At 35.6% G+C, this 13,720-nt stretch overlaps 1 non-coding gene across 1 annotated transcript; it reads left to right on the forward strand.

Annotated features, from left to right (window-relative positions):
* Positions 1 to 10,375: 10,375 nt before the first annotated feature.
* trnat-cgu lies at positions 10,376 to 10,449 on the forward strand. Its single transcript has one exon. It is a non-coding gene; the product is annotated as a tRNA-Thr (tRNA).
* The last annotated feature ends 3,271 nt before the right edge of the window (positions 10,450 to 13,720 follow it).

Consider the following 13,720-nt stretch of genomic DNA (forward strand, 5'->3'; position numbering starts at 1 on the left):
ACCCCAGATGCTGCTGACAGGGTGTTTTATATTTTACTATGACTGTACAGTGCCCTGCAAACAAAATCGAAGCCCATTAACTTCTTCACATTTTTTAAAGCCTTAACCACAAAACCCAATGTACTGAATAGGAATTAAGTTTCATGATGTGGCAAAGTCGCAAATAATTGTGAGGTAAAAGGGAAAAAAAAAAAGAACAAAATAAAACAATACCTGCTTTTCAAAATGTTTTAGGAAAATAGAAATCTAAAATCTACGAAATGCGTAGGGGTGTTCATTTAACTCCAGAACTTGTGTACTATGTAAACACAGTCCATCTGTATGTAATTAAATCTCGGTAATAGCATAATGAAGACCAAGGAGCATAGCAGACGGGTCAGAGATGGAGCCGTGGAAATGTTTAAAGCAAGGTTATGTTAAAAAACATTTCACAGGAACTTACTGAAGGACTGTATGGAGGCATAGTTAGTGTGGCAACAAAAAGGTCTTTCTGGTGGCTACATGCCACCAGAATGCTCCATGCATGCATGTTCTCCCTGTGCATGCATGAGTTTTCAATATTATTTTAAGAAGTACACATCAAATGGAGAGACAGCTGTTTTATCAATACATTTTGCCACAACCAGCCCTTTGTGGATGTTGCTGATGTCGATATGGCCCATAATAAAAATTAGTTTGACTCTATTGAGCTAAGCTATTAGACAAGAGAGCCATAGGTCAGGTGAGAAAACCTGTTAACGGGAAACTGTAGCACACCTTCATGGAAGAGTGACAAAAAGAACGCCATTCCTGAGAGAAATGCCTGAGAGAAAGCCATAAGGAGGCATTCTTGCAGTTTGCCGTAAGCCAGGGATTTCATTATCGAGTGAACTTGCATTATTTTGGTCTGAGTTCTGTATTTCTCTGTTTCCCACAGTAAGTAGTTACAGCCCTATTATTTGGAAATATTCCTCTCTGGTTTCTTTGTCCCGTGTTCTCCTCATGTTTTTTTCTGTAAGTCTCAAATGTTTTCCCTTCTATAATCCATCATCTCACTGTCCATGATTTGACCGGTTTTTGGTTCCCCAAAAAGGAAGCATAGGAAACGTGATGAAATCTAAAGATTCTATCTACATAGAAAACAATATTTTAGTCCCACCCTCATGTACCTCAGAGTTGGCTTGATCAAACTCATCTCATAAAAAGTTGCTTCTTCTCAATGTCATCTCTTTATGTAGCACTACTTAATGAACTAAAGGACTAAATAGCATCTGATATCAGAAGACTAAATTCATCTACTGGAACTGTTGTCAGTAATCAATAAAAACAATACAAAAGAATAACTGCTTTCAATACTATGTATTTTAAAGAAGAAAAATGGAGACCACCACATGACGTAAAACATAGATAGAAACCAAACACATAAATAAATAAATAAATAAATACAATATATATATATTTACACACAGTACAGTAGCAGATCTTCTAGATAGCTCTGCACAAAGAGTCATAACTTTCCCCGCTGGTCAGCATAATGTCCGACTGACACACATTTAAAAGTCCATGGTTTGTTTGTCCAGATACTTAAGGGAAAATGTCCAAGAGCAATTAATTTCCGATGAAAAAAGAGGATGAGTAATGGATTGTGTGTCTATGTAGAGAGATGGAGGGGGAAATGTTATGGACCATCAGCCTCCTACCAGACCAGTATGGAGTGAATTTTAGGTTCTCCTGGCTCCAGCCAGTTGTCAGAAGCTTGCCATCCTTTAAGGGATCATCTGGCCTGCATTAAAATAAACAGGACCAGCAAATTACCAGCCTGTTAACTAGGCTTGTTTCAGTTATTATATACAGAAACAAATGCAATTATATCCACAATCAAATCTTTAAGACAAAAATAAAGATATCAGCATTTATCTCATTATCTTAAACACATATTGAATTTAAAACGTTAGATTATGTGTTTCAAACAATTAGCATTTGCTACCACCACCAACATGCCAAACAAACAAAACATTTGTGTTCACTACTCACCAATTCCATATACAGTTCAGTGCATGACAGCTTCATGGCTCCAACCTCACTGGGTGTTCAGATTGACATGATTTTTTTATATTGTGAGTTTTAAAAGTGCATAATAAACAAAGAGATGAACTAATTGTTTGGAAGCACAAACCTGTAGCTCCTTTGTCTCCAGCTCTCCCCCTCACACCTGACAGGCCTGATTAACCACTCCAGAAGCAGTGATTGGCTGAATGCACTGTGTGACTGACTGTCACTCTAACCAATGGAGCACCAAAGGTGGGATTAAGGGCAGTTTTTACCCTGGGTCACATTTAGCTGGGTGACTTGCAGCCAGGTAGAGGGAATTTCAAATGAACAGAATATTAATCAGCTTTTCAAGTGTCATAGAGCTGTGTCTCTCACTAACCAAGAGTAAAAAAACACTTGGTTAGTGTTTTTTTACTCAGAGTCACCTGCATTGCAGCAGCACAATACAGGTGACTCTGACCTAGAACCAATCTGAAAAAAAAGCTGCTCGCCACTGACAAAAAATCTATGTAATCCTGTTTTGATAAGTTTTGCAGATACCCAAGTACAAAATCTAGCAGCAAATTCTTTAAATGTTCTTCTCAATCAGAGTACAGCCAACCCTGCAACACCCATCACCTCAGGAACAATGACTGAATGTTTTTGCTACTTATTAGATGGGATTTTTTTTCTGGGTGTTGGATGCTGGGGGGACCAACGATGTAGGGGCCTGTGAAGGCCGCTGGGTTGAGGTTGTTTGTTTAGTGATGCTCAGTATTTTCTCCAAATCTGCTGCCCCATTTTGCAACATGAGCTCACACAGTAATCCAATTTCTGGCTAAAACCCTTTGGGCCTGTAAAGGAAATCGGTCAGCTTTCTTTTGATCAGCTCCGACTGCAAAAATTATGAAAATAAATAAATAAATAAATCCTCCCTCAGCAAGTTTTCAGTTCATGAAAACTTGTTTAAGCTTTATAAATGCATATTTTAACAAATTAATAATTTTTAGGTACAGTAATAATTAGATAAAGACTGGAGACATATATCGTATGCTATACCTCAGTTATGTATTATGATCTCTAAAAAGTTTTTATATTTTTCACACATCTCCGTCCTGGTAGTAATGCAGCTTGTTATTTATGTATTTTTCTTCCTACACAACGTATTTTCTTCATTCTTGTTTTTTTTTTCTGTACATACAAATTAAGATGTATCAAATAATTTGGCGATATTGTTTTGACTACTTCTATTACGTAAACCTGGACAAAGGCAGAATTGTGCAGTTTATTACAGAAACAATACTGTTTATGATTAACAAAACTTTCACTTTGGAGTAATGAGAAAACGTGAGATCAACAGATTAGTTTATGGTGAATCCATAATCCATGAAGTGGTGAATCTGTTGTAATGAAAATGTTTCCCAACACAATCTGTTTTGTTCTCCCATTGCACCTGGATTATTAAAGGTTTCCCCTGAACTGATGTGAAAAACAAAACCCTACACCAGGAGTTTTAAATTAGAACGCATCATTGCGTTTCGCACCATCAAATAGACCTTGAAATTATATTTCCAGTGGGAGATGTTATGTTGGTAATACAGGAGTTCTGATTGTGTTTAGGTGGAGAAGAGAAGACTGATTTAAACAGATTATAGAAACCATCTCCATTTCTCTGTCCTCTCAAGCTGCTCTTGAAACGACCCTCTGTGTTGAGGAAAAATGTGTCACAGACTTAATCTTGTAGAAATTTGAATATTTTTATCTGTGAAATTTGTAAAGAGGGGCATTTTTGTTGCTCTCTGCAGGTCCCACGGCACTCACAAAGCTCTAGTAATTGGGTTTCTAGTTCATTCAAAACATGTTTTAAGGTTGCAAATAAAAGCTAAATCAAAGGCATGTTGTGTCAGACAACAAATAAACATTAATTTTAACTGCCTCATACTAAAGTACTTTATCTTGTGCAGACATGATACATGTCTGGCTGTAATAAAATATTTTCTTCAAAACCTTGAAAGTCTGTATAAACAAATATAGGTGTAGAACTATCAGCTATCTTATGCCGTTTACAAATGAGAAAAAAATCTTCTTGTCAGCCTTTATTTTGCTTACTTTCAAGATTTGCTTTACAATCTTATATTTATTTAATTGTTCTCTGAGATGCATAGATATATCTTGTAAATTTCAGTTCCTGATTTAGTTTGAAAATATGTCTTTTCTTGACTTTTGTGTTCTATTTAGTATGTTTCTCTATTGCTCGTGTTTCTGTGTCACGTTTTGGTTGGAATCGGTTTTCCAAGGGGAACCCAATCAACCTAAACATAAGATGAAAAGCTTCTTCATTCACCTAAACATTAATTAAATGAATACAGACATTATGCAGTGACAGACCATGTCCAACTACAGGACACATGATAATTTACTAAAGGAAAATCAAGTAAATATGCTTTACTACCACAATGGCCAATCTCCATTTTCAATCCATATGCACTCCAGGCAGCCTCTCCTACTAACCTCCCAACATGAGCAGAGACAAAGCGGGTGATGAATTGAGGTGTCAAAGGCTGGTGCATTACTAAAGCTCGCCGAGTTTTGTAGATGCCTTGCAGCTTCAAATAAAAGTAGCCATGGTTTAATAAATGACTTGTTCTCCATTTTATTGGCAGTAATCTGTCTGGCTCTCAGCGTCCTAATGTCTGTGCGATAATGAGGTGCCTCCAACCTCACCCACTGGGTTTTTTTTTTTTTTTTTTTTCGTAGCTGCTCTGCCAAACATCCACTTCTGAACAACTTTTAATTATCCTCTCTAGTATAAAAAAAACTCTAGCAGGGGTTTAACGGTATTGGCAGGACAAGTGTCTTTGAAAAATAATAGAAATGAGTTTTATTAAGTGCTTCACAGTTCTATTTCTGAGATGACTGCATATTGAAAGACTTGTAGCAAACCTCACTCTTTTCCTGGCTAGGTATTACTATGGCAATCATATCAACTGAGTCAATGATAAATAGCATATCAATAGATAAAGAATGACTGATGATGGTTATTAAGGGATCATGACAGGGCTTTGTCATTAGGAGATTTCTCCTATCGATTTCCAAGAGGTCACTGACATTAATTACCTTAAGAAAATCTGCTGATGAGATCATACCACCAAGCATGATCAAATTTGAATTCCTTGTGAGTCATTGAGATTAATGCAGTGCAGCAAATGATGGAGAACACCCCTTGTCAGGACCTGAAGCATGTAGGATTTAACAATGGGGTTGACCTTTAATGTTAATAAAGATATTTTAGTCCTGGAGAAATTTGAAATGCCAGTAATAAGGTTTCCACCCATCCTGCCCTGGATAATTACATTGTCTTTCAAAAGTACCCATACATTTTAAAGACATTTTTTATCACGTTACAGCTGGTAAGTGAAGATTATTTTGCTCGGGTTTTATAGGGACAAACACAAAGTAATGAATAGCTGAAGTAGAAGAAATATTTGTCATGCTGCAGGATTTTTGTTTGTGCACATATAAGTCTCATGTGGCTTGCATTTGTATCTGCACTTAAAGAGACAATTGATCATAGATGTGAGCTAAGTAAATGACAGAGTCCAGCTATCTTCAATTGTATCCCCACTATAAAAAACTGCTGTGAATGGAAAAGCAGCAAAGATGACTTTGGTGAATTTGGAGAAGGTGCAGAGACCCACAAAGTAGGGTGTTTTTGGAAAAATGTAAAAGAAAATGGTGATGTTGAAAACAACAAGAGCTTGGTTGGTTTATCCAACTTTCCTGTATTTCTTTCATGCCAAAAGGAGGGAATTCCAAGTAAAATGGAATTGAAACTTAAATATCAAAAAATAAATAAGCTCAACCTTTTACTAACTAAAGTGATCACACTAGAGATTATTTTTCCAAATACGATAAAAATGATCCAAACACCATCTATGCATGCTAAAAGGCATGCTATAAATACATATTTCTGACAGATGCAAATCTCATTTTTGTCGAATAAAATAGCTAAGCAGTTGATACTGAAATATAGCTAAAAACAGGGAAATCATGGAAGAAAAAACCCGACAAAAGATTTCAAACTGAAGCCGAGCTTTACTTCCCAGAGAGGTGTGAACAACCAGAGCCATAATGGAATTTAGATCACAGCATTTCCATGTGTTGGGATGATCCGGTTAAAGTATAGACCCACATCCTGCTTAGGATCAGTGGCAAGACTTTAAAACTGATGTTCTCCATTTAATTTGACAGATTGAGCCATTTTGCAAAGAAGAAATCACATATTTATCATGTACAAATCCAGCTGATGCTTGTGACAGTTTCAAATGGGTTTGGATGCATTCTCAAAACGAATTGTTCATCATGCTGATGTAGAAAAATTCAAGTGTTTTTTTAGCATTTTATCTTCACAACTAAAACTATTTGTGCCCATATAGAGTAACTGAAAATTATGTCTACTGTAATGGCGCATAAATATTATTCCTGAGTCAACTCACAGTTGATTCACTTAGCAGTTTGTCTCTGAAATGCACGACTGTGGGAGACTTTTAATCTGTCGAATTGAAGGACATGTGGGTGTTGTGTGAGCAACCAGCGGAGCAAACAAGGTTCAAGGCTTTTTGGAGCTGCTTCAGCTGCAGCTGGAATGGCGTCACCTTGCTTGCAGTTTCCTTGGTGAGAAGCAACTTGCACAAATTAGAATGCCATTACCACTGTGGACCGCATTATAAATCTGGCTGATTGTGTTTAGTTTACCGGAGGCTGGTGATAAAACTGAGTCATCTGAAACAACATGGCACCGTGGGTGTCATTATGATGTGAGTAATGCAAACAAAATGCATTGTAGCCATTTTAATTTTGAACATTTATCAATGAAGGGGTGATTATAGAGCGAAGTACGAGATATAATAAAATGCAGAGGGTATATGAGTTTTCAAATATATGAAGAAGAAAGAGTGCAATATCTATATCCCCATGAGGAGGTACTGCAATGTAAGATTATCAACGTCTAAAAGCAATAGAGGGGGACTTTTGTGGCTTCTTTTTTATTTAGTTTTCACAAAAAGTTAATTGGAAATGTACTCTGCATGTGAATTAAAGTTATTTAAAAATCTCTCACAGCTGCTTGAGATCAATGAAACCTATCTGTTTATCATAACAAATTACACATTTCTCTTCTCTTTGGATGGGAAGGATGCATCATTTTTTATTGGCTTAGTGCTATTCAGAAACAAGGCTTTCAAAGTGCTTCACAGCCCCAAGGAGAAACTCTAAAAAGCAACATTAGGAGAAATACACTGAAAGAAATACATATAGGATAAATTAACATTAAAAAGCATATTGAAGACAAAGTAATGTTTGAGAAACAAGAATCTAATCATACCGTGCAACACAATTGTGATGATTCCTTTCATTTCTTTCATGTTACTTTGAGTGAGCCTTTGCTCCGTGTATCTGACTTTTGCTGACATTGTATCTTTGCTAAAAGTTGCCCAGAACTTAAAATGAAAATTATCTGTCTTTTCCATTTCTTAAACAGAGGCAAGGCTTTCTAAACGTTCTACATGTGCAATACACAAGAACAAAAATCATTTAAGGAACAATAAAGACAGTCTTAAAGGATTTAATGTTGAGAATATGGTCGCTGTATCTGGAGAAAAAATAGACAGGGAAAATGGTTATGCTCAGTAAAAACATAACCAAAAAAAAATAAAATGTATTCTTAGCTCTTTTCATCATCACATCTTGTTTTTAGTACATTAGCAGTCAAGAATAAAAGCAATTGTTTTTTTCTTGGGGAAAAAGACACATTGTCTTTTTTAGAATTAATCAACTGTAGCTGTTATATAAACTTTGTCAACTGTTAACACATACCTTAAATTTTGTTCTTGGTGGCCAACCTTAAAAAAATATTTGGGTGAAAATCTCCTGTCATCCATCTTCAAGGCAATACAGAAACAATACCATTTTAAAAACCTGATATACAAGTCAAGACCTGGTCTTGACCCAATGTTTGGTCTGGTTTTCAATAACACATCAGCACTTATTATGAAGAAGACATTTCAATGAATGGTATTTCTGCTTATTGCATTGGGTCAGATGAACTATAACCCACCATGGGGAGCTTTTCAAGACTGCTGTCCAGGTTGTCCTTGTCTGTGTAAAAAAGAACAAATGTTTTCTACTTAGTTGAGCTTTTGTCTGAAAATGTTGGTGATGGTTTGAAGCTTTAAAGATCTATAAAGGTCAAACTTTAACTTTTGAGTTCAGTTATGATGTAGACAACACACTGACACACACACCCACGCCCCCCTACCCTCTAATAACACTCAGTCTGAAGAACTATTGGCAGCAGTGGGGAGCATCCTTCCTCCTCAGAGATCAAACAGGATGCTTGTTTCATCTCCTCATGCCTTCTGCTTCGATGGTGGTTTATCTTCACCCCTTTGCCACCCAAACAAAGCCGTGGGCTTTGTCTGTCGACAAATGCTCAACTTGTAACAGATAAGAAAACACGGAAATAGTAAATGGCCAGTGGGATAGGCACGCTAATGTTTAAATACCTGGAAATATTCATAGTGCAATCATACTAATGCCCACTCAGCTGGGTTGTTTGACATATTTATAACATTCATATTGGCCACTAATATTCATTGCTGCAACTTGACAGAAGGGGCGCTAAAGCAGTGGAAATTTAATAATCATAGCATGATTTGCTGTTTCATCCCTTCTCAGATTGAGCCAGAAGTTGATTTTGAAATGATTATGTCGAGGTACAATATTTGGACTAAAACATTTTGCAATCCCCAATATTACTGCAGAGCACAATGTTACTGATGCCTCCCTTTATCTCTATGCTGATGACACAGCTGTATATCAATATGCAAGATATGTCTCAGTGCTTTGTTTGATAACTTGGATCAATTGGAACATATGAATGATTGAATTGAATCAAATTTTTAATATAAAGTGCAGTGAGATGTGGTGGGAATTTGTGCTATTTAAATAGACTGGATGAATTCAGTCTATTCAAGTTTGTTGTAGCCACTTTTTGCCTCTCATTTTCTATGATTACATTATTTATATAGATCAGTCCTGTTAAATCTGTACACCTTTTGGTTTCCAGTCTGGAGTGCTAACATCCACTGCTGCAGCTTATTTCACCTTTTTGTAACTTTGTAGTTCTGTTAGAAAACGGGCTACCATTGTCATTTAAAAATAACAAACAGAAACTTAGACACAGAGAGGTGCAAGCAGGTGAATATAAACAGTATAGTTAAAAAGAAAAGACTGCTTTTATTGAATAAAGTCCCAGGGATTGATTTAAAAATAATACAGCACAAGGAGAAGAAGTGAAAATAGGGTGCTAGCATGACTGAGATATATTTAAGCAGGGGAGTTGATTACTGAACGAGGAGCAGGCGGTAGATTAGAAACAAGGTGCAGCTTTGAGGGAAGGCAAACAATTGAAGTTGAACTCAGGAAATGGGACAAATGGCTGAGAACACAAAGGGAAGATGGGAAACAAAGAAACAGAAATGTAAAGCAACCACAGACACAAAGCGACATAAGAAATAATCAAGGTTCAAACAAAGGGTTTGGAGAGAAAACAGAAACAACAGAAAGGTTTTCAAAACAAATAAGAACTGGGAAATCCATAGAACCAAAGCTATGGACAGCCACTAAGAGCTGAACATGAATACATTTCAATTATTTAAAAAAAAACTACAAGAATTCTTAAAGCTGAGGAATGAACTGAAAATATAATTACTGCCATAATTTAAAACAAAGTAGACACATGAGCAAAGTCCCAAATTCTTTACAGCAACTGGATATTTCCTACCAACTACTCCTCAATCGCTACTTAGAATGATGTTTCGTACATCCAAAGATTAAAAGCAAATCTTATAAATTTTCTGCTCCTCCCCGAGTCTCCTGTAATCAATATCATCTACTAGATGGTGTTTACTCAAAGGTGTCATGTATAGTGGGGGAGTTGAACCCAAGGGCACATGGGAGAATAAAAGACTCATACTAAAGGTAAAGATTTATTAACTAAGAACCTGTAAATGGAAAACAATACATAAGAAACTGGAGAAAGGATAAACAGGCAGAGTAAAAGCTAAACAGACGAGACAAAGTCTTTCAGACAAACAATACTTCAAACTTAAAAAGGGTGGCAAACAAAATCAATACTTCAAAATAAAAAAAGGTTGTAAAACAAAATCAATACTTCAAAATAAAATTTTGCCGGAAAATACACCTTTAAGCATGTTGATTTTGAAAAACATTACAGCATTCAAATCTTCATTGTAGAAAGATCATGTATGTTTTCTAATATTGACGAAGACACAAGATTATGTGTGGCTGGTTAGCTCAGTTGGTTGGGGTGTGGTACTCGTAAAGCCAAGGTCATGGGTTCAATTCCCACATTGGCCAATGGAATCATGAAGTCAACTGTTCAAAATAGCACAAGGCTTTAAACTAAACCACATTTAATGTTGGTTTTGAAAAACTTTTGCATTTCAATACTTTTCTCAGGATCATGTAAGTTTTTCTAACATTGACGAAGACACAAGATTATGTGTGACTGGTTAGCTCAGTTGGTCGGAGTGTGGTATTCATAAAGCCAAGGTCATGGGTTCGATTCCTACACTGACCATCTGAAATATAAAGTTTTAATAAAATCAACTCTTCAAAATAGCAGGAGGTTGTATATTTAACCATTATGCACATTGATTTTGAAAAACAATATATTATGAGCTCCTTACTCAAATCTTCATTGTGGTAAGATCATGTAAGTTTTTTAAATCCATGGAAACTCAACATTATGAGTAACATTGGACTTAGGAAAACTTTGTCCAGCTGATGATAGCTCAGCTGGACAGGTGTGGCGCTGGTAAAGCTAAGGTAAGTGGTTCAATTCCCTTACTGGTCGATGGTAATCTAAAGTCATTCAGACAAACAATACTTCAAAATAAAAATGGTTGTAAAACAAAATCAAAACTTCAAAATAAAAATGGTTGTAAAACAAAATCAAAACTTCAAAATAAAAAAGGTTGTAAAACAAAATCAATACTTCAAAATAAAAAAAGGTGGAAAATAAAATCAATACTTCAAAATAAAATTTTGCCGGAAAATACACCTTTAAGCATGTTGATTTTGAAAAACATTACAGCATTTCTTCAAATCTTCATTGTAGAAAGATCATGTACGTTTTCTAATATTGACGAAGACACAAGATTATGTGTGGCTGGTTAGCTCAGTTGGTTGGGGTGTGGTACTCATAAAGCCAAGGCCATGGGTTCAATTCCCACATTGGCCAATGGAATCATGAATTGTTTCACGAAGTCAACTCTTCAAAATAGCATGAGGCTTTAAATTAAACCACATTTAATGTTGATTTTGAAAAACTTTTGCATTACAATACTTTTGTCAAGACCATGTAAGTTTTTCTAACATTGACGAAGACGCAAGATTATGTGTGGCTGGTTAGCTCAGTTGGTCGGAGCGTGGTACTCATAAAGCCAAGGTCATGGGATCGATTCCTACACTGACCATCTGAAATATAAAGTTTTAATAAAATCAACTCTTCAAAATAGCAGGAGGTTGTATATTTAACCATTATGCACATTGATTTTGAAAAACAATAGAGTATGAGCTCCTTACTCAAATCTTCATTGTGGTAAGATCATGTAAGTTTTTTTAAATCCATGGAAACTCAACATTATGAGTAACATTGGACTTAGGAAATCTTTGTCCAGCTGATGTTAGCTCAGCTGGACAGCTGTGGCGCTGATATCGCTAAGGTAAGTGGTTCATTTCCCTTACTGGTCGATGGAAATCTAATAGGACGACAGAATTACAGGCATGGCAGGTGAGACAATTAAATCACTTAGTGACGTAGAGTTGCTGGGAGGGTGATCAGTGACATGGGAGGGAAAATAGAAAAAGTAGCTGATGGAAACTGTCTACTGAACACAGAAATCCTTACACAGGGATCAGAAGGACTTACTTACTCGAAGGCTAAAAACTAACAGTAGAATAAGAATCTGAATCTTAGGATTAGAAAAAAATTAAAAGCTAAGTTTCAAAACAATAAACTCACCCACATTTGCAACAGCATAAGTGACAGGACAAAACTAACAGCTAAGCATAACCATAATCCAAACAAAAGTGATCAACACAGCATAAGGAATAAAAACATGACAATAGTTTTTGTTTGATCATGTATCATAATATTTCATTTTTAATGTGTCAACTGGTCCAAATGGCATTTAGAAGCAACATAAAGTGAAATAGAGGGAATTCTAAGTTTTCTGAAAATAGCACAGTTTCCACTTCATCAAATGAAACCTCCACTTACAGACTTTCCATTTCCTGAAATAGCAATTTTCTCAAAATGCTATTTCTACTTGGAAGAAATGACAACAGAACAAGACATTACACATTCTATTTAGACTGTCAGATTTAAAAACATTTTAAGAAAGAAGAAATAAAAAGCATCTCTTGATGGTTGTTCCTATTGTCCTATTTTTCAAAGTATCTTTGCTTGCTTCTACTGCTTTTATGTTAAATTTTTAAATAATTTGCGGATATTGAATAATAAAAGTCTGATATAGTAACAACTAATGCCTGTTTTGGCTATATGAGATTCTTGCATATTTAGAAACAAGTCAGTCCAAAAAAAAAGTTGTATTTTGTGATACAGCACTGAGCTGTTATTATTAAGGGGTTCGAAATACACTAACGACAAATTAAGCAATTTTAGAGAATTCTTCTTGGCTTTGGGGAACCTTTCATAAGTATTTGTGAATATTTTCTGACAGTACATGTAGATATGTGAATAGAAATTAGAATAACAGCCTCAGGAAATACTCTTTTTAATGCAGTAGACAGTAAGGTTTGTGTTTTATGGGAAATCGTTATCCTGCATGTTAAGGTTTCAACTGTTTATACATTTTTTATAGATGACAGGGCATTTTGCATAACTTAGATTATATTGACCTTCTGATTAAACTATTTTACAAGTGATGGTTTTTTTTTAAAGTTCATCTAATATCTGATAAGGCTGCATGTCTTTTGTCTCTTAAGCATTTTGTTGATAACAGTCCATGCTAATTAACTTCACGGTTTCGATACTAGGAATGAAATATTATTAAAGTCCTCTGTGTTCAGGCAGAAATTCCCTCAGTATATTTACTCTCTGGAATGCTGTGTGCAGTGTTCGGCATTCATTGTTGAATGAGGTGACTGATGCAGACACAATAGCATTCCTACGGTAAGATGTTTTCACTGTAGTTTGTCATTGTTGCTCGTTTGCAGGCAGAAGAATAAATACTGCAGGTCACATTGACCATTATTAGTGTGTTTACCAGGGCAGATAGGTTTTATGGTGTAATTACCACTAAGAAGTTATGGTAATGGCTGGTTCTAATGTTGGTATCTATCAAATTGATTGGATGTTCTGAGTAGATTTCAAGTCTTTGTTGACATCAAATGATTCCATCTGTTTGCTTTAGCAACTCTGAATCTAATAGGAATTTGCATTGCTGGGGCACAAAATAAATTTTTGTGTGACACAGAACAATTTAACAAAGAATGTTATGCAGACTAGAGAAATGTGGTGTTTGGTATTTTATTTACAAAGACACCGATTTCATAACAAAGTCACTTTTAATGCAAAAACATGTTTTTCTGTATATGTTAA

The sequence above is a fragment of the Gambusia affinis genome, linkage group LG21 (genome assembly GCF_019740435.1).
Source record: "Gambusia affinis linkage group LG21, SWU_Gaff_1.0, whole genome shotgun sequence".
Taxonomy (NCBI): domain Eukaryota; kingdom Metazoa; phylum Chordata; class Actinopteri; order Cyprinodontiformes; family Poeciliidae; genus Gambusia; species Gambusia affinis.